The 26,227-nt window shown below is 40.2% G+C and overlaps 1 long non-coding RNA gene across 1 annotated transcript in view; it reads right to left on the reverse strand.

Moving 5' to 3' along the window:
* LOC133377111 (uncharacterized) overlaps nt 1–26,227 on the reverse strand; it is a 122,852-nt gene that overhangs the window by 89,229 nt on the left and 7,396 nt on the right. The window contains exon 2 of the long non-coding RNA XR_009760614.1: nt 15,462–15,624. This is a non-coding gene — a long non-coding RNA (uncharacterized LOC133377111). The remainder of the gene's footprint in view (nt 1–15,461; nt 15,625–26,227) is intronic.

The raw sequence follows: 26,227 nt of genomic DNA on the forward strand, positions 1-26,227 counted from the left end.
GCGTTTGAACGCAATGTGCTGCTTCAATATACTTCTCCCTGTATTCCCCTTTCACTCTGTTGTTCATCAAATCTTGGATAGGTCCCATGCTATGGTCTGAAGGCACATGAGGTCAGCACCCTGCTGAACCTAAGCAGGGTCAGGTCTGGTCAGTGCCTGGATGAGAGACCACCTGGGAACGTAAGCTGCCTTGGGTTTCTATCATAAAAAGAAAGGTGGGGTATAAATGTAATAAATAAATAAATAAAATAGGATTTATAGCTAATTTGAACGGTACCTTTCTGTGAATTCAAAATGGCTTTGAGATCCAGAAAAATGAGCAATAGTAAGGATGTAGGAATTTTCCCTGAATTGCAGGGGTGGAGGCAGAGGATACAGAATGGTTCACCTGTACTGGTGCAACTTTAAACAAGTGATTATTGCCAACTTTCAGATAGTGTCAGGTAACAATATTTCACCAGATTTTTAAAAAGCTTTCTTCATATTATGGAAATTCTGGAGGGAAATGTTTAATGGGGAGGGAGTTTATATTTCGCATTGTGGTTTTTAGATGTGAAAAGTGAATTGTTTCATTTTCTTGTAGCATAGCATACCATGGACTGCAGAGCAGTTACCCAGTAAGGGGAACATGCTGAACTACACAACAACAAGAGAATATGAGAATATATTCACATGAGAGTTTCATCTGCTGTGGAATGACTAGCAGCTCCAGTATTTCTTATTTATATATTCTAGCAATCAAGCAATAATGTATTGCTCACCTATTGGTGTTATAAACAACTGACATGAATCTACTTGGAACCTTTGTTCATCACCAGAGACTCTTTTCCATGTGCCCCCTCTGAGAGATGTCTGGAGGGTGGTGACATGGAAGAAGCCCTTTTCTGTTGTGGTCCTCTGGCTATGGAATGCTTTCCCCAATAAGGCTCACCCAGCACTGACTTTAACATCTTTTCAGCACATGGCTAAAATCTTTTCAGCACATTGCTAAAACCTTTCTCTTTTCCCAGGCATTTGGTGGATGGTCATGGATTATCGTGGCCCATAAACTGCTGATGTTTTTACTAGTGCTGATGTGATTCTTGTGGTTTTGTTCGAGTACTGCTGATTGCTATGTTTTTATCTCTGGGCTTGTTTGTTTTCTGGTAAGTTGCCTAGGGACTACTCTTGTATTTGTTGACTAATAAATAAATAAACAAACTTAAACACATTTGCTATCATGCTTATTAAGGAAGGACCATCTGGTATCAGGTTTGCTAAGGCAGATTTTTAAAAAAATGTTCACATTTTTTCAGTTCTCTTGAAAAGTACAGGTTCAGAGAAAAGACATGTATATTTTATACTTCAATATCTGTCATTGTTTTAAAAAGCTAACTTGGTCTGCAGGATGGTGTTTTGGACTTGGAAACTATGGGTGTACCTATGCTTCAGAGTAGGGATGGAAAGATCTGTCAATATCAGTTCTCTCTCATTTTCCAATCTTAAATTCAGTTTTCCACATTTCTGCTGTCATTTGTAATTTCATCTTTTAAAAAATCCTCATGAAAATTCTCCAGCATTTGTGAGAATTTCTCCTAATAAACATATTTGTGGGCAGTTTTGATTAATGTACACATTTTTGCAAGCAATTTCTAATAATATAATTATTTTTTTATGTTGTCTTCACAGAGCCTTTGGAGCAGCTTGTGGAGGATGCAAGGAGCTGGAATTAGCAACCCTGAATATGCACAAACAGAAATGCTTCTATTTATTTATTTATTTATTAATTTATATCCCACCCTTCCTCCCAGTAGGAGCAAAGGGTGGAAAACAAAAGCACTAAAACACTTGAAAAACATCATAAAAACAGACTTTAAAATATATTAAATGAAAACATCTTTAAAAACTTTTTCTTTTTTAAAAGAAGTTTAAAAACATATTTAAAAGCAATCCCAACACAGACACAGACTGGGATAAGGTCTTGTTGACCTTAGGCTTGTTGAAAGAGGAAGATCTTGTTCAACAAGCCAAAAGGCTTGTTGAAAGAGGAAAGTCTTCAACAGGCACCAAAAAGATAACAGAGATGGCACCTGTGTAATATTTATGGGGAGGGAATTTGAAAGCGTAGGTGCCACTACACTAAAGGTCCATTTCCTATGTTGTGCGGAATGGGCCTCCTGATAAGATGGTATCTGCAGGAGGTCCTCAGCTGCAGAGTGCAATGATCTACTGGGTATATAAGGGATAAGACTACTTAGACTACTGCAATACGCTCTACGTGGGGTTACCCTTGAAAACGGTCCGGAAATTACAGCTGGTACAGAATGCGGCGGCACGCTTGATTACGCATAGCCGTCGCTGGGATCATATCACCCCAGTGTTATTAGATCTTCACTGGCTACCAGTTGTCTACCGGGCCCAATTCAAGGTGTTGGTGTTGACCTTTAAAACCCTATACGGTTTCGGCCCAGTATATCTGATGGAACGCCTCCAGAATCACAGATTGTGCCGCCTGACGAGATCAGCCTCGCAAGACCTTCTCTCGGTCCCACCGGTGAGAACAGCTAGGCTGGTGCGGACCAGAGAGAGGGCATTCTCTGTTGTGGCCCCCACCCTCTGGAACTCTCTCCCTTTCGATCTCAGACATGCTACCTCCCTGTCCAGCTATTGCCAAACCTTGAAGACCTGGCTGTTCAGGCAGGCCTACAAGATTGGGACAGATTAATTTATGTTCTGAATTAATGAATGGTTTTTTAGCTTAAAATTTGATTATGTTGATCTATATGTATTGTTTTTATTCTTGTTGTTTGTCGCCTAGAGTGTCCCTAACCCAGACAGATAAGCGGCTGAAAAATAAAATTTATTATTATTATATTATTATTATAAGATGGTCTTTCAGGTATTCTGGTCCCAAGCTGTATAGAGCTTTGTACACCAAAACTAAAACCTTGAACTTATCCCAGTAGCTAATAGGTAGACAGTGCAGTTCTTTCAGCAGTGGGGTGACATGTTGGCGATACTCTGCCCCAGTGAGCAGTCTTGCTGCCGCATTTTGCACCGGCTGCAGCTTCCGGACCAACCTCAAGGGTAGTCCCACATAGAGCGTGTTACAGTAATCCAACCTGGAGGTTACCAGTACATGGACAACAGTGGTCAGGCTATCCCAGTCTAGAGACGGCCGCAGCTGTCTTACCAGCCGAAGCTGGTAAAAGGCACTCCTAGCCATTGAGGTCACCTGGGCCTCTAGTGACAAAGATGGATCCAGGAGCACCACATGCATGTGGGTGTTTGGATCCAAACAGAGAATCTATGCACATGAAGACACTAAACACTACTTAGCTTTTGGTGAGGCCCAGATTTGGTTTTCCTGTTTCCAAACTGGAGATGCATACTGTCAGTGCTGACTATTACAACTACCTGTGTGCAGCGGAATCAATCTAGGAAGAGTATTCACACTTATGCTTACTTCTACTGCTCAGGGCAACTATTTCTTATCCTCCATTCTCTGTACCATGGTAATCATTATAATGAGATAAATCTATACAGAAAGAGAAAGGATAATAATAATAAATTTCTGTAGTGCATTTCTGTAGCATATTTCAATATTTTACAACTGTTACTTCATGTACTTACTGCCATAACGACCCTGTGTGTACATTAGTTTGAGACCCAATGGCTTGCCTGGAAGCCTAGTCTCATTTTGCCCCTAGACATACGGGGACAAAAAGAAGACAACACCTTTGCGACTTTAAAAAGTCTTTCCTTTAGTCTCAAAATATCTGACATTTGCAGAAAATATTTCCAGCTCAGAAGTTGGCACTTCTAGTCATACACTCTCATTTCACATATTTATGAAATATATTCAGTGGTAGCTGGTGACTCCATATCTGAACTTTCAAGGAGCTGTCCAAGGTGCTTCACACCTTGAAAGTTTGGACTAAACCCTGGAGTGGATTCCACTGCCCCACTGACATGGAGCCACCAGTCACTGAATACATGCTTGTAGATCACACCAAAGATTCCTGCTCCTAGTGTGCCTTACAGGCCACATTCACATACTAGCAGGGAAGCTGGTAGTAGGCTTCTCAACAGTTTTTGAGATCTGGCAAACGTCCATCTCCAACCCACTGTTGATGCCAGCTACATGGCCAAGGCTACCTCATGAGCTTTGTGGCTAAGCAGTGATCTGAAGAACTTTCACCACCCAAATCCAAACTTAGCTTTTAACTACTGCCTTATTTTTCTCTGTCTCATGAGTGCCGAGACAGTGACAATAACGCACTGTAGACATAAAAATGCATGAAATGAATAGAAAGAATTTCCAAGAATTATCTTTAATGAAAGAATGCTATGAGGCAAAGCATAGTTAAAAAATTTAAACCTCTCGTATAACCTTAAGCAGGACTTTAGAAAGCTTTGTTCCATCTACTGTATATAAAAGCACAGGAACGTAGGCAGCAGTAGTATACCAAGTCAGACCACTGGTAGCTCAGTATCATCTACACTAACTGGCCGTGCCTCCAGGTTTTCAGGTGGGGTACATTCCCTGGAGATGCTAGGGACTGAACGTGGGACATTTTGCATGTAAAGCAGATGCTCTACCGTTGGGCTACAGTTTTCCTCTGCACTGCCCGTCCTCCTCCATCATTACAGTTCTGCTTTGAAATCACAAAGCTAAACATAGTCATAAACCTTTTAAAATGTTTCTAGGCAATTATTATAAAGTTTGAAATGTAGTGTCACACTGACGTAAGTATTTATATGGTGTGACTTAATGTAACAAAATATTGCCTGTTGTAACATGAATGGAATAAAAACAAAAAAACATAATTCTGAGTGCCTCACTGCTATGCTCAACACACATGATTGTTATTCAGGGGAAAATAGATCTGAACAAATGCATTCTGACATACCTATATGTAAAAAATGGAGAAGGATGACTTGTGTGACTGGACTCCCTCAGCAGGCCCGACAAATGGTAAGCAATATGAGTTTGTTCACTGGTCTGTGTTGAAGTTCATACCTCTGCATTTAGCAAGAATTTTGCTAAACATATTTTTATTTAAATGTTTTCATTTTAGTATTTTCAAATGGGAGATAAGAGCATGCTGGCTCCAAAAATTGTCATACGCCTACAGATGGAAAGATGTGTCAATTTCAGTTTTCTTTCTCATTTTACCCATCTTAAATTCATTTCTCTAGGTTTCTGCAGCAATTTGCTATTTATTTATTTTTAATCCTCATGCAGTTATTCAGCATTTTAATATGAATTTTTCCTAATAACCACATTTTTGTATGCAGTTTGACTTATGTACACATTTTTGCAAGCAATTTCTCCTAATATAATGCTTTTTTGTATGTTCTTTTCACCAATGTATTAATTTTTAAACACATTTCCCCCTAATTATGCATTTTTATGAAGATTGGCTGGCTGGAGAACTGCACTGTAAATTTTGGGTAAGTGTGAAGTTCGAAGAACGGCTGTGTTTCAATTCTCATATTGTTTTGGAAAGTGCAAATCTGATAAATTCAGCTTTAAATGCAAACAGAATAGAATTTCTCCCCCATCCCTACATACAACTTTGGAGATACCAACCATAAAAATAAATCAAGGGTTAAAAAAGATTTTAAAAGTTAGACATACTTTATGGACAGTCCCCACTATGCACAAACATGTTATGGCTAAGGAAGGTATATATTGGGACTAATTTGAGTCTGGGAGTTTGCCACAGAACCTGTTGTTTGCTGCAAATGGCTTACCCTTGAATGATGAGCAGTTATTAAAAAGAATCCTCTGAGCAGGTTGTTAGTGTCATTCTCTTACAATTGAGTAACTTTAACCTAACCCCACTTATTTATGGGACAGGTTCCCTGCTTTACAAGGTATAGATTGCAGGAGTCCCACCACCTCTCTTTTCTAGAACTTTACCATTATTATTATTATTTATTATTATTATTTATTAAATTTTTATACCGCCCCACTAGCATAGCTCTCTGGGCGGTGAACAACAAGCAATACAAATATATACAATAAAATCCAATAATACCATACAGCAAAAGTACAGAGAAGAAAAGATCTAAAAACAATTACAACACACTTTAAAACTGAATTAAGTTAGATTAAAAGCTCTGGAAAAGAGGAAGGTTTTAACCTGGCGCCGAAAAGACAGCAGCGTCATGGACATGAATGCAAACATTTGAAATGGTTATGAATCCAAATCTGCATTTTTTATTTGCAATAGCAGAGTTTCTGAGGCCACAATCTGCACAAAGAGTTCTATCTGAAGTTACTAATGCAATCAGCAGCTTAAAAGAGGGCTGGCATTCATTCTTCAATACACACATTTGTTTTGCAAGATACATGATTTCACAAATGAATCATTGCATATACTTTCCAAATGCAAAAGGCTTTCCCCCGTTCGTGATTAACGGTTCACTTGTGTCAGTACAGCCAAACTAATATAAACAGAAATTAACATGAAAGGCTATCTTTTGTCATTTCCATCTGTAAGGTAAAAAATGGATATCACTACCATGACTGACTATCTTTGCCAGGAATTCTATGTATGGAAAGCACTGTTTCTACATTTTCCATATCTTAAAGCGATGTTTCAGGCTCTATGAAAACTTTTATTTCTTAAAAAAATCTGCTTAGCTGGATGCAGAAACACTGACTACATTTGCCACTGGTGCTAAGGGTACTCTTTGTGTGGGAGACAGGAATATGGCTAGTGGCTTTGTCCCCAAGCTTTTAGAATGCCCTTAATTTCTCTAGTACTACCCTGACCTACTCACACCTACTGCGCCTCCCACCATAGTCATATCTTTCCTGTGTTCTGGTTTTATGTGCTACTGCTTGGCTGCATCTGGCTGTTGTGTTCTTCATTTGCTGAGTGAAGCAGATGAGATTCCGGAGGCTTGTAAGTCAGGGCTTTAGGGCCCAGGGGCAGGATATGGGCTGCTTCTGGGGCCAACTTCCTCATCCGTCCGGAGTTGTAGGGCCCTGGGGGGAGTGACTTGGGAAGGCTCCCCGCTCACTTACAGGGAGTGGCGGGGGTAAGGGGTAAGCAGAATGGCTTGTTCTCATCCCAGCAGGGGTTGGTCGCCTGGTAGCTGTATTGCAACTGCTTACTTATAGACAGTTCCTGCACCTATGTTTCCCCTCTGCAGGTTTAGTTTAAGGGGTTTGTTTGGACGTTTAATAAAGTGGCCCTTTGTTCAACCCAGCTTGCTGTGTCTGTGTGTTATTTCAACCCTTGGCTGCAATATGGGCCCACAGGAGAGCTTTCTAGCAGTGTCAGCAAAGTTTATTTTTATTTATTCATTTTATTTATTTATTTTATTTATGTCCCGCCCTTCCTTCCAGCAGGAGCCCAGAGCGGCAAACAGAAACACTAAAAACACTTTAAAACATCATAAAAAGACCTTAAAATACATTAAAACAAAACAACGTTAAAAACATTAAAAAAAACTTTAAAAACATATTTTAAAAAAAGGGTTAAAGATATTAAAAGACATATTAAAAGCAATTCTAACACAGATGCAGACTGGGATAGGTCTCAACTTAAAAGGCTTGTGGGAAGAGGAAAGTCTTCAAAAGGCACCAAAAAGATAGCAGAGATGGCACCTGCCTAATATTTAAGGGGAGGGAACTCCACAGGGTAGGTGCCGCCACACTAAAGGTCCGTTTCCTATATTGTACAGAACGAACCTCCTGATAAGATGGTATCTGCAGGAGGCCCTCACCTGCAGAGCGCAGGGGTAAGACAGTCTTTCAGGTATCCTGGTCCCAAGCTGTATAGGGCTTTGTACACCAAAATTAGAACCTTCAACTTGGCCCGGTAGCAAATGGGCAGCCAGTGCAGTTCTTTCAGCAGTGGGATGACATGTTGGTGATACCCTGCCCCAGTGAGCAGTCTCACCAGCACATTTTGCACTAGCTGAAGCTTCCGGACCAACCTCAAGGGCAGCCCCACATAGTGTGCATTACAGTAATCCAGCCTAGAGGTTACCAGTGCATGGACAACAGTGGTCAGACTATCCCAGTCCAGAAACAGCGGCAGCTGTCTTATCAGCCGAAGCTGGTGAAAGGCACCCCTAGCCATAGAGGTCACCTGGACCTGTAGCAACAAAGATGGATCCAGGAGCATCCCCCAGACTACGGACCTGCTCTTTCAGACGGAGTACAACCCCATCCAAAGCAGACAACTGACCAATTATCCAAACTCGGGAACCACAAACCCACAGTGCCTCCATCTTGCTAGGATTCAGACTCAGTTTATTGGCCCTCATCCAGCCCACCACCGAGTCCAAGCACAGGTCCAGGGCTTGCATGGCCTCTCCCGATTCAGATGTTATGGAGAAATAGAGCTGGGTGTCATCAGCATACTGCTGACACCTCACCCCAAATCTCCTGATGACTGCTCCCAAGGGCTTCATATAGATGTTAAACAGTAAGATTGTACTCTGCAGCACCCCACAGCACAACTGCCAGGGGGCCGAAATACAGTCACCCAATGCTATTCTCTGGGAGTGACCTTGGAGATAGGATCGGAACCACTGTAAAACAGTGCCTCCAATACCCAGCTTACCAAGTCGGCCCAGAAGGATACCATGGTTAATGGTATCAAAAGCCGCTGAGAGATCAAGTAAGAATAACAGTGTCGCACTCCCCCTGTCCTTCTCCCGATAAAGGTCATCCATCAGGACAACCAAGGCCGATTCAGTCCCATATCTAGGCCTGAACCCAGACTGGGATGGGTCAAGATAATCTGTTTCATCCAAGAGTACTTGCAATTGCTGCGCCACAACCCTCTCAATCACTTTCCCTAAAAAGGGGGTATTTGCAACCAGTCGGTAGTTGTCATAAACCAATAGGTCCAGGGTGGGCTTTTTCAGGAGTGGTCGAATCACCGCCTCCTTCAAGGTGCCCGGAACCACTCCCTCCCACAATGCATTGATCACACTCTGGATGCACTCAGTCAAACCCCTCAGCAAGCTTTAATAAGCCAAGAAGGGCAAGGGTCAAGAGGACACATTGCTGGCCGCATCATCGCAAGCACCTTGTCCACGTCATCAGGCCACATCAGCTGAAACCGTTCCCAAGAAGTTGCAGCAGATTTTGCACTGGACACCTCATTGGGGACTATAGTAGATGTGGAGGGGGCATCAAGACTGCTACGTTCACAGACAAAGTCAGGAGGCCAAGTTCTGAATTGCAGGGAAGGTGCCCAAAAGGCAGTATCACCTATGCTGCTGTGACTTCAACAGCTTCCAGACAGTAACTGTCATTTTTTGTAGTCAGTTTGGCTACTCTCACCCTTTCTAGTACGCAAATGCCTAGTGAGGCCAAGCAATCTTGAGATCCAGGGTTGGTAATCAGGGGGTCCAGAGCTGGGGAGTAGTGAGTCCATTTGGATCACATTAGGCCTCCCACTTCTGTAGGTTCCCTGGAGTAAGGGCTTCCTCATGGACTCTTGCCCACTGGAATTATAGTGGGGTCCCCTTCTGATGAGGAGGTCTCATCTGATTCTGGAGTTGATAGGCCCTGAAACTGGCTAGTATGGCATCTCATAGGGTTACTAGCCTTTGTTTATTATCTTAAGTGTTGTGGAAATATAATCAGCCAATCAAAAGCTGTATTTCAACACACTTAATTTAGTTGTTTCATTTTGTTGCTTGTACATCCAGTTTGTATTATTCAGTCATTTTATTTGACAACTTCTCAACAGAACCTTAAATTCCTCACACACAGGCACTAAATCCAGGCTACATCATTCAAAGATCAATGTGTCTGACCTTTGATGTGGCCTGTGCTCTTGTCTCAAACACTTTCTGGAATCTAAAATATACATGGCATGACTTTAGGGCACCATCCACTATGAATTTTCTTGGGATAGCCCTATTGGAAAAAATAGGAGTTGTGCAAGAGCAAACTCTGGGCTCCTTTGAAAGGAAAGGTAGGGTATAATTTTATATATAAAATATAGTGCTCAGCTCCCATTTCTTCTTGCATAGCTCCCATTCATTTCAGCGGGACTTGCATAGGAGATTCTGCTTTTAACAAGGAAAGGCACAATTGTATTAATGATTTGTCATATTCAATCTTTTTTGCATGCTTCAGTATCTTAATTAGCTTATTTTGTTTTGTTTAAATTATTTTTCTAATCCTTATTGAATGCTTAAACATCTTACTTTTGAGCACCACATTATACAAAGCAATAAAACATAGACTAATGTTTAGTTTTCATTAAATAGGAGCAAGATACAGGATTGTGAGCATTTCTTAATTTTCCTATCTCAAATATTTTATATTGAAGTATACATGACACTAATCTTGATTTCTCACCTAGTTAATTATGGTACTGAAACCAAACAAATAGACCTATTCATCAAAAGCAAGTGAGGAGAGGTTCAAACCAAAACCCTTTGACACTCTCCTCCTTTTTCTTATTAAAAGCTTATTAAAGGCTTCTTTCTTTCTTTCTTTCTTTCTTTCTTTCTTTCTTTCTTTCTTTCTTTCTATTTGGCCTCATGTTCCACTGCCAAACCCTGCTTTGGTGATCTTCATTACTACTCCCATTTTCATCCTTCATTTTAAAAAAATCTAAAGTAACATAAAAGCAAAATTGTTTGGCAATGCATTTGCTTATCACCTCTTATTTTATTACTCCATTGTTTCCTACCTCTGACCTCCCGGGGCAGGTCTTTGCTTTTTTGTAGTGCATGCTGATATAGGTGTGTCTTTAGCTACCTCAAGCAGTTGGATTGGGGTTAGAATAAAGATAACATCTCTAATTATTCAGTACAATTAACAGCATATATAAAATATAGCTTCCTCTGTAAAACTCTTGGCCTTATTCCAAGATGAGGTGTGGAAAAAAGTTGGTTATAAAAGCTGCATTGCAAAGAGTTTGAATGTTCTGGAGTAGAAAAATTGCTGGAAGCCAACTCCCCATTTTAAATATCCAAGCATACAAATAGGTGGAAAATAGAGCTTTTTTTAAAGCAAAGAACACAAATAGGACAAGATCCTTTCCAAAATGCTTAAGTTTATAAAGCTCATAATTGACAAGAGAAAACAAGTAGACAATTATAGACATGTAAATATAGATAATTAGAATTCATTAATAGAATGTTGCAAGAACGACAACCAAGATCTATTTGAATCCACATTCAAATAATATCCACTCATTTATATGAAGTTCACTGGATGACCCCTGGTAAGTAATTAGCTCTCAGCCTAACCTACCATACAGGATTGTTGTGAGGATATAACGGGGATAGGGATATTTTATTTTTATTATTATTGTTGTTGTTGTTAATTGCATTTATATACCGCCCCATAGCCGAAGCTCTCTGGGCGGTTTACAACAATTAAAAACATTAAAAACAAATATACAAATTTAAAAAACACATTTTAAAAAAAACAATTTAAAAACACATGCTAAAAATGCTAAAATGCCTGGGCGAAGAGGAAAGTCTTGACCTGGCACTGAAAAGATAACAGTGTTGGTGCCAGGTACTCCTCGTCAGGGAGATCATTCCATAATTTGGGGGCCACCACTGAGAAGGCCCTCTCCCTTGTTGCTATCCTCCCAGCTTCCCTCGGAGTAGGCACCCAGAGGAGGGCCTTTGATATTGAGAGTAGTGTATGGGTGGGTTCGTGTCGGGAGAGGCATTCCATCAGGTATTGTGATCCCAAGCCTTGTAAGGCTTTATAGGTTAAAACCAGAACCTTGAATCAAGCATCATTTTATGATGATGAAGAAGGAGGAGGAGGAGCAGGAGAAGGATCACTATTGCATTTGAAAACTGCAGGTCTATTTTTTTCTTAGAGTATCCTTGGAATTCATGGATCCATTCATGGGAACATTTGGGCTACTTTGCTTGGTGGAAACAGCAAAAGTCTGAACCAGCACAAAGTCTACTTACAGAGTAACTGGAGTGGTTCTACGGTTCAAATTGGATTTTTTCACTTTCTACCATTATAAAGCTAAAGGTATCCTCACTACATTGCTACAGTATCAATATGACATCTGGCATGGATAATCTCCTTCATGAGATGTACCGCCTATCCAATTCTCTCTCCTCTACCCCACCCCCAAATCAGATAAAATAGCTGGGTAACAACAAAGTAATAATTGTACCAGGAGGAACAAGGTCTTTTGTTTCTGATCATCTTTAAGGTGGTGTTTTGGAGGTTGAAACTATTTCAAAAATTCACGAGTGCCACTGCAGTATCTCTTTGTTGGTTTAGTGAAAATCCATTGGGCACTTTTCAGATTTGGTGGTTTATAAGTTGCCATTATAATCAATAGTGAATTTAACAACAACAACAATGATCTCTGCTCCTGTTAGATGGGCCCTTACCCCCTCAGGAGGGACAAGTTTGTAAACATTAAAAAAACAGGTCAGACAGTCAATCTTTATTTTACTTATTCTGTTTGCAGGGAACAGGGCTGAGGCTAAAAGAGTGTGAATTATGCCAGCCTTGCAAAGTAACCAAGTGTTGTCATACTCATTTTTTTTTGGGGGGGGGAGGGATAGGAAGTTGTTAGAGTAGTATATGGCAACACTTAATTGTAGTCTTTTGGAGATGTTTTCTGGATGCCAGGTCTACCCATTGATGGTCAGCAGGTCTACTAATTGAGAAACAGTGGAGGGGTTGACCTGGAATACAAGTTTCTGAGAGGTCAGGCCTACCTAGGCTGCTGCACAGCTACCAGATCTACCAGAAATTATAGACCAGTTCTTGAATGCTAGGTACTGTATGTTTGTTTGCTTATTTGAAGTATTTCCTCTCCCCTCCCCGCTTGGAAAAAATACTGTGGATGCCCATGTTCCTACCTCAAGGATCGTACAATATAAAATTGATACAGGAAAACAACAGAGGAAGGGAAGACTGAACCAGCTCCCCACCATTGTGTAGAGCAGCTCTACCCAAGTACGTATGTGGGCGTAGAACCCTTTCTGACATGCTCTAAATGTGTGAAATGTGAGGGGCATGTTGAGGCATAAGGTGGGCCTAGCCTGTATGGTCTCCATCCCATTCGCTTTCAATGCATGAGTGGAGTTGTCTGATCCCCTCACACCCTGAGGTGAGTCTTAGACCCTATGAGGATTAGTACAGAGGTTGCTAGCATTGAAATGCCTTCAGTATTTGTTGTGAAATCCTAGTTACAAAGGTATAGTACTGATTTATATACCAATACAAGGGGTGGTATGTTGACAGTTTACAGATGTCCAAAAAGAAAAGGAGGAAAAGGTGAAAAGTGCCTTTATAAAAATCTTGATAAAAGGAATACTGTCTGGAATGAGAAGAAAATTATCCTATAAACTTGTTGTTGTTGTTGTTATGTGCCTCCAAGTTGACTACGACTTATGGCGACCCTATGAATCAGCGATAAATTCTTCACCACAGAGATCTTGATCAATGTAATAAATGTCTCTGAGAATTATTGTGCCAAGATATAAAGAGAGATTGAAGCTTAATTAATAAATATTCATAAATCACTTTAAAGCTTTCGATGAAAGATGTTACATATATAAAAAGGTTTATTACTATTTTCCACAGAGGCTCAAATTATAGTAGGCCTTCTGGCATAGATAAGGGGGTGCTGTAAAGTTATTACATTATTTTACTAAAAATGGAGAAAAGAGTTTTGATTTTTGAAGAACAGCATATTTGAAAGGTGTAAATTTTGCAATTTTTTACATAACTTACATAACTTACATTCATTTCAGTGGAAAGGAAATATCCAACCAATGTAATAAAGTCATTAATTACATATCATCTGCAGCCTTAAAACAATAATGTGAATGAATACTGATCATATTTGCTTAACTTATTTCCATTCCTGACCACAAACACACAAACTGCAGCAATTTCTGCTTCTTTTTCCATCTGATTTCTCTAAGGTCAGTATCCAACTGGAAGTCCAGTACTGCAAGGACTTTTAGCTTCTTCTCTCCCAATACAACCGCTAAATCTGGTCCAGGAGTTCTTGCAACCTCCAGAGCAGATTCAGGGAGTACATAGGGAGTGCATGGGGAGAGGAGAGGTCAGGGAAGTTCCATTGTGCAGCTAAATGTTCTTTCACTAGTGTAACTGTTTAGTTGGATACTATCCTGAAATCCCTAGGCATGATCTACTTTGTCTTGGGTCCAAAGCAACATCTTGCATTGGAAATCAGAAGCTTCATGTGTCTCCCCATTGACTAGCATAGGAAAACACATAGCTTTAACTTTTTTATGGAATTGAATTACATTTGCCAGAATATTAGCCCCTTCTGAGTGGATAAAACTTGCCAAATTCCAGACCAATGGGTGCAGAGGCTTCTGTGCTTGGCATCTTTACATTTTGAGGGTTTTTAAAATAAAACCAAGGGGGAATGCCTATAACATTTTTAGTTGTTGATAGAATTCTATGAAACTCGCAGATGTGGTTATCACTCCTCATAAGATGGTCTGTCAAATTTCAGACAGATAGATGAAAAAAAGGGGGGGGGAATCACTTCCCTGTCTGTGAGACTTTGTGGGAAATTCAATGATAATGACACATATTGTAGAGGTGTTCCTAGGTAAGTAAACTGCAAAATTTCAGAAGAATGGGTACCAGGGTTAAAGAGTTATGATGAATGAAAAATAGTTTGAGGCTTTTTTTATTAGTTTTTTCTGTCAAAATGGCACCACATAAGATGAGCCTGCTGGATCAGGCCAATGGCCCATCTAGTCCAGCATCCTGTTCTCACAGTGGCCAACCAGATGCCTATGGGAAGCCTACAAGCAGGCCCTGAGAGCAGTAACATTCTCCCCACTTGTGATTCCCATCAATGATCCTTGCGGTAATACACCGTATAGCTATCATGATGCTCATTAATTAGATTTTTATCCTGTCCTTCCTTCAGAATGAGCTCAAGGCAGCAATATATCAGGGTAAAACAATGCAAAATTAAACAACTACAGACATGAGCAGCAACCATAATAGGATGGATGAATGTCCCTTTTGTACACTATGAGCTTCTGCACAGTATATATAATAGTGCAAGGTGTGCAAGTGCAAGTTTGGGAAGTTTTTAAAAAGGTATTATTTTCCTCTCATTTGTGGAGAATGTGCAGTGTTTTCTCTGTCTCTCTCACACACACACGCAACACATGCAACACATACACACACACACGAGTGCTGTTTTGCAGTTTCACCTAATTTCTCTCCTCAGGAAAACAAGTTTATATTATTTCATAATATGTAATTATTTTCTATCATTTTCCTCATTATCCTGAACCTACACAGACATAAGAAGAGCTTTTGGAGATGGAGAAATTAATAAGGGCACTTATGCAATATAGATATAATATATAGTAGCAGACCATTCAGCATTCAATAGTGTGTCTAATTATAAAATGCATTTTATGTGAGAGGTGGATTTTGTATATGTGAACAAAAGCTATTATGTTATGTAACTTATATTAAGAACACTTACCCAGTGCCACAATCGAAAGACCAGCATAACTGGTTGGACACATCCGGAAAAGCTTTGTGCCTTGATACTTGAAGAGCAGTTCCTTACACTTATGAAACTCAGGAGAGTTTCAAAACCATTTTGCAATGCTCCAGAAAGGGCTCTGCTGTTCTAAGAAGACAACCTGCCCACACACAAAAAAGAAATTAAATGTCTCACTGGATATTAGGGTTGCACTTGTTTCTAATTTCAGTGGGTTATCATATTTTGAGAACTCTGATGAAGTAGAAATTTATTTTCAATATCTTCCCACCAAAAAACAAAGCCATTCTTTCACAGCAAGCAGTGAAGGCTGGTCCACTGGGGGTACTGGGGCACAGCCCTCCCAAGGAGAATGTCAAGCAATTTTCACCCACCCATCCCCAAATCTCAAAGTTATACACTCTTGCCCATCCCACAGACATTTTATCCTTCTATTTGAACTCAGAGAAGGTCTGCAAACATTTATGTCAATCTACTGTTCTCTGGCCAATTAGGTCTCTGCAGCACTGTGCATCCAAAAGTATAGCTATTGCAAAGAGGTCCTTCCCATGCATCTTTAGGCAGAAAAACATGTTAAAATTGAATGGTTGGGCCATTCAAGCCTAGTATGTGAAGGCTCTAGTCTTACTCCATTTGTTGTTATGAAGACTAACCATCAATCTCAGTATAGGCCTACTGGGGCTGCCTTGCAGGGCAGTTCGAGCACGCACAGAGCTGTTTTCTTGAAAGCCACACCTCAAAGCACATCCTTTGTAGCTAGCCAGGAGATGGGTGTGTTTGCTAGTTTGAGCAGCTTGGGGTTTTTTAAAATTAATATTTGTTGAGAGACAACAATGATGGACAGAGTGTGTATCTTTCTATAGTATTTTTTTTTTTACCTAATTGTTTGCATTTATTTTGTGAGTTGGGGAGGAGAAATGGTAGGTGGCTTGTGTGTGTGTTGCAACTTTCAACATGCGTGTTAGAAGTTGTGTGTCTACGTTTGAGAAATATGGAGCTTTGGCATTCCTGTTTCTCTTTAGGTTTAAAAATGCTGTGCGTGTATTTGGTTGATTGTCTTCTGTGAGAACAGGATGTTGGACTAGATGGGTCTTTTGTCTGATTGAGCAGACTCTTCTGCTGTGGTGATTATAAGATATACTGTTTATGCAAATGATACTGGTTGTAGAATCATCTTATTAAATGCAAACAGGTTCCTCATTGGTGAGGCAGGTACACTCTGTGCAAGATAATGTCATTTATTTCTGAGGCTTATAGTTCCTAATCATGTCTCCTCAGCTGAAGTCTGTGAGAGGAGGCTGTGTTTGTGAGGAGTTAAGCCTTTTAGGATGCTTCACACTTTGATTGGATAGAATATCTTTTTGTCTGTATACCTTTAAAAAACAAGCACACCAGAAGATCTGGAGAGTTACATTAAAAATCCTGTGTGTCACTGACTGATTGTGTAGTGTTGGGTACAGTAGGGCACCGCTTACTGGCGCTTCGCTTTCCGGTGTTCCGCTAATGCGGCGGCGGGAAATTCCCCGTTTTAAAGCCAGTTTTGCACTTTTGTGGCATTTTGCAGCATTTTGGCATCATTTTCGCAATGGGAATCTGTCCAAGTTTGCTGAGAATGGATCGATCATTTGCATGCTTATTGAGTTCAGTGGGATTTACTCCCCTGCAATCATGCTTAGGATAAGTAAAACTGACCGGGAAGGAGGGAGGGCTAGAGTGGGCAGGGGAGGAGGAAGAAGGAAGAGGGGACGAGAGAAGGAAGGGAGAGGAGAGGGAAAGGAGGGGAAAGGCAGGTCTGATCATTTTCATGCTTACTGAGTTCAATGGGATTTACTCCTATGCAATCATGGTTAGGATAGGTAAAACTGACCATGGCGGAGGGGGAAGGAGCAGATTGGAGGGGGCAAAGGGGGAGGGGGCAGGTTTTATCATTTCCATGCTTATAGAGTTCAATGGTATTTCCTCCTGTGCAATCACGCTTAAGATAGGTAAAACTGACCATGGGGAGGGGGAAGGGGAGGAGGAGGGGATTGGAAGGGGATGGGGATGGGTAGGGAGGGGAAAGGAAGGGGGAGGGAAGGGGCAAGAGGGAGGGGATAGGAGGGAGGAGGAGGGAAGGTGGGTTTGATTATTTGCATACTTTTTGAGTTCAATGGGATTTATTTCTGTGCAATCATGTTTAAAAACGGAAATGGACTGCCTTCAAGTCAATCCCGACTTATGGTGACTATGAATAGGGTTTTCATGGTAAATGGTATTCAGAGGTGGTTTGACCATTGCCTTCCTCTGAGGCTGAAAGGCAGTGACTGGCCCAAGGTCACTCGGTGATGTTTATGTCTGTGTGGGGATTCGAACCCTGGTCTCCCAGGTCATAGTCCAACACTGACCTGCGGGAGGGGCAGGGAGGGGAGGAAGGGGGAGGAGATTGGATGGGTGGGCACTGGGCAGAGGGGAAGCCCCTTACCTTTCCAAAAGGAAAATGTGAACAGTATCATTGCTTTTCAGCGTTTCCCCCACCTTTTTATTCTATAGCAGTCACATGTAGCCTCCAGCCCAAATTTAAACCAAAGCTGTCTCTGGCCACATCCACACCAGGCTTTTATTTCACACTGGAGAGTCATGGCTTCTCTCAAAGAATCCTGGGAAGTGTAGTTAGTAAAGCATTCTGAGAGTTGCTAAGAGACGCCCTGTTCCCCTCACAGACCTTCATTCAGAGTGGCTGACTATTAAACCAGTCTGGCCACTGGAGCTCTCTCAGGGGAATAGGAGTCTCCTCTCAGCACCCTTCACAAACTACACTTCCCAGGATTCTTTGCGGGAAGCCATGACTGTTTCAAGTGAAATCAAATTCTGGTGTGGGTGTGGCCCCCTGATTAGCCAAGCCAAGCAGCTGTGAGTCTGGCTTTTAGAGCACTGACAGTTGGTTCTTACTGAGCATGCCCGACACTATCATTGGGTTCAAGCCAAAATTTCTTAAATTAATTAAAAATCAGTCAGGCATTTTTTTAAACTTTTAAACTGCAGAAGATGAAGGTCAGAGTATGGGGCAAGGTCAGTATTAGGATTACAGGTACTCTGTGAACATGGCTGATTTTTAATTAATTTCAACAGATTATGAGAACTCTGACAGAATAAAGTCCAAAAGGGCTTTGGGGTTTTTTTCTCTCTTTTTAGACTTTGAACTCTCAATTCTCTCTGACTGTTTTGTGTATCGCCATCAAAATTTACAGGGTTGTTAAGCAAGTGTTTCTGAGTTCAGGACTCTAAGTTTTGTAAGGTTTTGTTTTGAAATGAGCTTATGGGAAGCATCAGAATGGCATGGGGGGTATTTTCAATTTAACATTGCAGAATGTGAAAAATTCACACTGGCTATAGTATACAGCCACTCTCGTGGCTACATAATGAGGTGGGTGGCAGAAAGATGATGTGGTAGAATGCCCTGTACCATTGGAGGATACTTCTTCTGAATGCTCCACCACATAAAAAGGAGCTCCCTGCAAATTAAAAAAAAAATACTAGGGATAACTGTTGGAAATCAGCCCTGCCCCTGCCTACCATACTAATTTTCTACTTACAAAGAGGTTTTAAAAAATATATATTGAGAAAGTAAAATGGTCACACATCCACACAAAGTGGTACAGTCCATTTTACCACCTCAGTATTTTCTTATCTCATTCTGCTGCAGATTTAAGTGACCAAGTGTAGAAATATTAAAGGCTGCACGTATATGTGTGAAAAAGGTTACCTTTGGGTTCCCATGCTTTAAACTAGCAAATTCTGGACTCATTCAACACATCAGTGGGGCAAAATCAGGTCATTAATGTTGGTTGCTATAGCTTATTTCTGTCCTCCAGCATTTATTCATTTTTGTTTTTACTTCAATTTTTCCTCCCTTGCTATATACATGAACAAACCCAGACAGTAGGATTAAAGGATAAAGGTAATGCTTAAAACTCTGCGTAAGTTTTAAATAAAAGGTGACTACATGAATTTCCCTGTCTTTTGAATAAACCAGAAGTTACCTTTTGAACCTGTGGAACAAACAGTAGAGGCCTGTACACAAGAGGCTAAGTAACGGGAAGATTTGTATAAGCTGCATCTAGTGGCAAGGCCTACACAGGCTGACGGCCATTCTAGCACAAGCCCCTAGAGGAGGGATTTTCAAACTTTCAGACAGCTGAAAATTACTGAGAGCCGCTACTCACAAAATGGTGATGCAAGGGCAGAACCAGTTTCAAAATGGTGGAAGAGTTCGGCATTATGAGCTGACAATTACTGACATCACTTTCTGTCAATATCTCATACATTTTTGGAAATTGCTGGATTCTTTGCCACAGCCTTTTCCTTGTAGCAAGGAATTCCATAGCTCAGCTTTCCTCATGTTAAGTACAGACACTTGCTCTGGAGATACTGTGACAGCCTCCCCATTTTAGGCTGGACTTGCTGATCCCAGAGGCTCTAAGTAGAGAAGGCTTTTTCTTTTATAACTTCCCTTACCCACCACAAGTCTCTCAAACTATTTTTACCCATCTCCTGTAATTTCTTATCCCATTCTCCTTTCACATGCAACTTGAACCTTACTTTCCTCATCCCAACTGCCAGTTTCTTTTATCCCTCTTCCCTGTTCCTTTTACATTCACTGCTTCGTCCTGTAACAGCTCTCCTCTCTTATTAATCATCATCATCCTTTTATCTCACTTTCTAATTTCTTTCAATGCCCCTTTCCCCTCAGAGAAAGGAGACAATTTTTCTCTCTCCCCCCCTCCACTTCGAACATCTGTGTTTCCCAGTCACCTTAGCATGCAAGGAGCTGCTGTGCTGGTATTGGTCCAACAATAAAGTTATGGCATGACTAGGAGGTTATGGCACTGAGGCCCACCTGAAAGTTAGTGGTTCCCGAACCCACTGTTTGAGAAAAACTGTTCTAGAGGTTTCCTCATAGTAAAAATGTGGCAACTCTCTTTTCTAAACCACTACTCAGTGGTGATGTATGCTATATATAAAAACGCAAATAGTTCCTTGTCCTGTCCTCAGTACCTGCATGGCTGTGATGCCCCACTAGGAGAGAAACAGGTGCGGTAAAACAGTTTTCAAGGGACAGTTTTGGTTGCTGGATGCTTCAGTTCACCACTCCTTATATTAATGTGTCTCCAACTGGAGACTTAAAAGTTGAAAACGCCTTTATACACAAATGCACTTTTCAAAAAAAAAGTGTCTAAAAATCAAAGCTAGTTCATGAGACATTACATTCCTAAGCCTGTAACAAGAATTTGACACCACCCACTTTCATAAAAGCCACATATTTTTTGGCAGGCTTGGTAAGTATCCAGGTAAGCATAGCAATAAAGCTGCCTGGAAACATCTACCACACAATGCTTTTGTATACCTGGTGTTGACAGAAGAGTGAATAGAAAGACAAATGACAACGTAACAGAAAAAGAAAAGTAGTCCTTCGCCAAAATGTTTTTATTATGCTGTAGAGCCATCAGCGGTGGACCCAAAAGCCCACAAGACCAACAGTCTCCTTTTAAGCAAGAAATAATATTCTTTCAACACATTCATTTAAAAAAACCCAATGGCAGAACAGGACAAATAGTGAGCCTTCCTACCATTCTTGCTTCATTTCCTTCCTTCACACCTCTTTACCTTTAGATGTCTGTGTTTAACAGCAGGTGGACCAGCCCAATAAAGGACTTTACAACGATAAAACACAACTAGTTTAATTCTCATTCTCATATGTTTTGATGGGCAAAACAGAAAAAAAATCTGTTTCTCTTAATTTCTCATTTTTCTAGTTCAGTTCTCCATATTTCCACATTAGTTTGTGATTTTGTTTTTTAAAAATATGAAAATTCATCAGCATTTTGGTGTAATTTTCTCCTAATACACACATTTTTGCATGCAATTTTGCTTAATATAGACATTTTTGCAAAGCATATTTCCCCCAATATTTATATGTTCCCATATATAATGCATTCTTTATGTTATTTTTACTAAAATATGCATTTTTATGCACACTTTAGTTTAGTATATGTATTTTTGTACATGTTATTGGCTGGAGAACTATGGTACAAAATTCAAAGAAGTGCCAATTTCAAAGGATGGCTGTGTTTCAGTTCACTTATGGTTTCAGAAAGTGCAGATTAGGCAGGTTCACCTTTAATAGAGAATTTCTACCCCATCCCTAGTTTCGAGTCTGGCACTGCAATAGTAATACTACAATTGTCTAGTTTACATAAGAAGCTTTTTATTTTAACTGCTTGTGCATTTTCTGCTTGGCTGTTTTTCAATTTGTAATGCTATACTTTGAAAAATGGAAATGGACTGCCTTCAAGTTGATCCCGACTTATGGCTACCCTAGCCTTAGAGGGAGGCAATGGTAAACCCCCTCTGAATACCTTACCGCAAAAGTGAGATAGATAAAATTACTGTGCACATTCACTTTTTTAAAAAACTTCATTTCAAGTTTGAAAAAGTTCTTTAAAAATGCACAGAGCTAATCATTTTCAAGAGGGAGAACGGGAGGTTGAAGGAAGAGGACAAAGGATATTTGATTTAAAAAGGCATAGTGGCATCAGGAAGAAGTAGGTGGATGAAAACAAGGACAGAGAATGCCAAGAGCTGATTAAGAAATTGGACTGTTGAAAAATGTTGCATGGGCTAGAGCAGCCTTTCCCAACCAGTGTGCTTCCAGATGTTGTTGGACCACAACTCCCATCTTTCCTGACCATTGACAATGCTGGCTGAGGCTGATGGGAGTTGTGGTCCAACAACATCTGGAGGCACACTGGTTAGGAAAGGCTGGGCTAGAGAATGGAAAATATGTATATTCTTGATAGGCATATTGGGTTGGGAACAGATGTAACGGTTAGTTTGTATACTATAGATACTACCATGCAGAGCATTTCAGACATGTAGGATCTACATCTTTTTTTACTAGAACCCCAAGATTCACGCAATGGAGCCTGGCGCAAAAGGTATACATTTAGAACTAAATCATTTGGAACTCAGGAATTGTTATGAGAATCAGAACTGAATGGCACTCACAATACTTCCATACAAAAATCCACACAAGCTTTCTTCATTTCAGCAGTGTAATTTAGGGCTGGAGAGAAGTCATTTTGTTGCTCCTAGTGTAAAACCAGTGAAAGTCAGACATCCATGCAGATCTACTGCAAATCATGCCAAGATCTATTACAAGATAACAGGTCTAGCTTCTGCCCACCCCTGATGTAGAATATAGGGGATGTATCATTCCTCTCACTAAAACAAAAATGATGTATTATGAAGCAAAGTTTCATGGGAATTACTAGTTTAGAGGGGTAGCAAATAAAATCTGTACTTTTTTTGCATAACTATAGTGTAGACAAAATAATTGCTTTATTTGTAGATTTTTAGCATACATGCTATACAATATAATCCTTTTAGATATATAATACTTTGTTTTAAAAGTGTAACTTATTATATTCCTAGAACAATATAAAACCCAATAAAACTCCTAACCCTTTATTAATGGTTTCTCATATACAGTATGTGAATTGGGCACAATTCCCAGGAATCTCTCTTAACCAAGCCAATTGACGTGAAAGGAAGTTGTGCAAGACAACAGCTGTGTTTTTGTGTGGCTTCCTTTCATTTCTGGCACTGCCGAGAAGATACTGCCAATGGATTGTGCCCATCCCATAAATGAGCACAAGCAACAAGTGAGTGAGTAATCTTAGAAGGCTTGCAAGGTAGCTTTTGTACTTCTGGTCACTGGAAACAGTATCTATTTTAATGAGACACAGGGATCTGTTTCTCTATTATTTTGCATAAAGCAGGCTGTCAACTGACTATATTTGATGGTGGCACAAACAGAAACATTTTTGAGGACTTTAAGATGGTACTTAGAATGTATTAAAATTGTGTTTACTTTGAAAGGGGTAAGAGAGAGAAAGAGAAAAACTTGTATTATAGCAGCATTTCTGCAGCATTTTGTACAAATACAAGTTTCCTGCCAGGACTGTTACCTGGCTTCTCAAGTGCAAAGCAGTTGACATACGTCTCGAATAACAGTTCTACAATTACGTGTCTGTGAGCAGCTTTACTTTGTTATGTATTCTCAGTCTTTTGGCCCTGGTTTCCAAGATAATCCTGGATCACTTCAAATACTTTGTTAATGTGTTCGCTGAGGAGTTCCTGCTTCCCTCCTGACAGTTCTTGTTACTTTAGGTTCAAATGACAAAAAAGGGAAACCCTCAAAAGAATGACTGCAGAATATCTATAACAATCTACAGCTGAAAAGTGCCAGCGAAGGTATATTGATTTCTGAATGGTGACGAACAAGGGAGTACAGTGTATCTGAAGTCTTATAATGCTGTGTGCATAAGAACAAGATTTTTTAGTGTTAACTGTTATTTTGTCAGCACTATTTAATCATATGCATACATACATTGACAACAATACCATTGGAATGAAAGTATGAAAACCTCTAGTGATAGACATATGAACATGCCTAAATTATGTTCTAGATTTTTAGCCATCCTGAATGTAAAAATATACGATTTTGAAAGTAAAATCTGTGATAAGAGACAGGTTTTATATGATTCAGGCTGTCAGGGTTCCATTTTATTTTCCAAGTACATACTACTGACTGACAGACTCTGAGTGATTCAGAGGGAATTTGTCTTGTAGCATCTTGGCTAAAGCTACAATACCATTTTAGGTTTCGTTTTTGAAATACTTGAATTTATTAGCTCCCTCTCCCCAATAAATCTTACTTTTTCCCCTTTCTCACACATGTTGCTTATGGCTCTTTCCAACCATAAACCTTGACAGAAACTTGAAATATGTTGTTCTTGATATTATATAAAGGATACTGCATAAAGGAAAGCCACCTGAATAATACCAGAAAGTTATTTTACTTTTTTATTTAATAATAAATAAATAAATAACAGCATTTGTCTTCAAGACAGCTTACAGTTCAAATTTTTAAAATTGCAAAAAGAACAGATCACGGCAAGCTTATAAATACAACTTAAAGCACTAAAGGTATAAGGTTGTAGCCAACATTAGCCATACTCTGAGTAGACCCATTGAAATGAATGGGCATGACTAACTTAGGTCCAGGTGCAGTTGTCCAAGGACTCGAGAGGGGAAGACTTAGACCCTTTACTTTTTTGGGGGGGGGAGGTCCCAACAGAGTCCCCATATCTTATCCAGCATCCTACGAGCCAATCAGCATTACAGGGGGGTATTTTGGCCACTGAGAAGAGTCTTCTGGCATGATTCCTTGTCTATTCCTGTGATTGGAGCCAATCAGAGTGAAAGGAGGTGAGTCAGACACTAAGAAGACTCTTCTCAGTAGCTAACACACTCCCCTGCAATCCTGATTGGCTCCTAGGGATGTCTGTTGTTGTGGGAGAAGGCATTAACAACGATGTCATTTTCAACCCAGCAGCAACAAAAGTGGGGAGGGAAAAGATACATGGCTTTATTCCAGCCCAAAGCCAGGAATAAGGGAGAAGGAAGAAAAGAGAAAAAATATGTTCAGTTTTAGTTTCTTCCTAAAACTCATAAGCTCTGCCCAAATGCAGTTACTGCTTCTGGGAGTGATCAGCATGCATTGTTGCACAGAGCCTTTTGTGGGCCTTTGGCAAGTGATGAGTAAAATTATTTGAAGGTAAAACAAAAGTTTAATTCAGTACAAACTGTTTGGGTTTCTAGTCCAGGGTGAGGTGGGGATATGTAGTTATGGTGCTTGAAAAGGGAAATGCTTCTAAAGAAGCAACCGACTTCAGAGAATAGGGCTGTCAGCACACTAGTCGCCTACAGGAAAGCATTTCCATAGGCCACACCTGGAGGGACAACAGGTTGATCTTCTAATCATCTGTGAAATCTGTTTGAAGCTGAATTAAAAAAAATGCACTGGAGTTGATCCCATCAGGGTCTATAGTAAAAAGAGGTGGGGTTTGACAAGTGTTGTGTGCCCCCATTTTCAGAAAAGAGGTGGAGATGCACTGGAACCAGCAGAAAAATAAGTGTGTCTGTACCCTCAGTCTTCTAATATTGGTGCATTTAGGTGATATAATAGATCGTGTGAGAGTTTCAAAAGGAACAAGGGTAGGATCCAAGTTCACAGACAGTGAGAGATTCTGCTTAAGTAGAAGTTCCTCTGCATCTGAGATTTGCAGGGAAAAAGGACTGCTACACTGAATGTCTGTTTCTCATGTCAATGTCCATGATGTGATGTAAGAAGTTTGTAAGCAATTTGTTGTGCCCAAAGAGTTCAAACTAAAGTTTCACACTCAGGATGACTGCATTTTGGTAGACATCAAGGGATCACAAGCTTTAATCACTGGCTAAACAAAAAAAAAATTCATACTTTTGGGGTCAGAAATGGGTAAGCCTTTTGTCAATTTTGGCAGAGAATGGGGAAGGTAAGTGACAAAGTCAAACATAAGCTCCAACCTTCAATAAATGCTCCTTCATGATAAAGCAGTGTTAACATCATGGAGCTTTTTAGAATACCTGCTTAAGCTGGAAAGCACATTAAACGATAGTAGATTTCATTACTAGGTATCTGAAGGCAGTAGCATTGTCTTCTGCTGCAGCTTCTTCTGAGATGTAAAACCATGAGCCAAACAAACTCACTGGGAGGTTATCTCTCAGCTTTAGTTTCTCATCTGTACAATAATAATAATTATATACTTCATGGGTCACTGTAAAGGTTAATGGCATATGGGCCATGATACACTTTTCCCAATAGA

The sequence above is a fragment of the Rhineura floridana genome, chromosome 2 (assembly GCF_030035675.1).
Source record: "Rhineura floridana isolate rRhiFlo1 chromosome 2, rRhiFlo1.hap2, whole genome shotgun sequence".
Classification (NCBI taxonomy): Eukaryota; Metazoa; Chordata; class Lepidosauria; order Squamata; family Rhineuridae; genus Rhineura; species Rhineura floridana.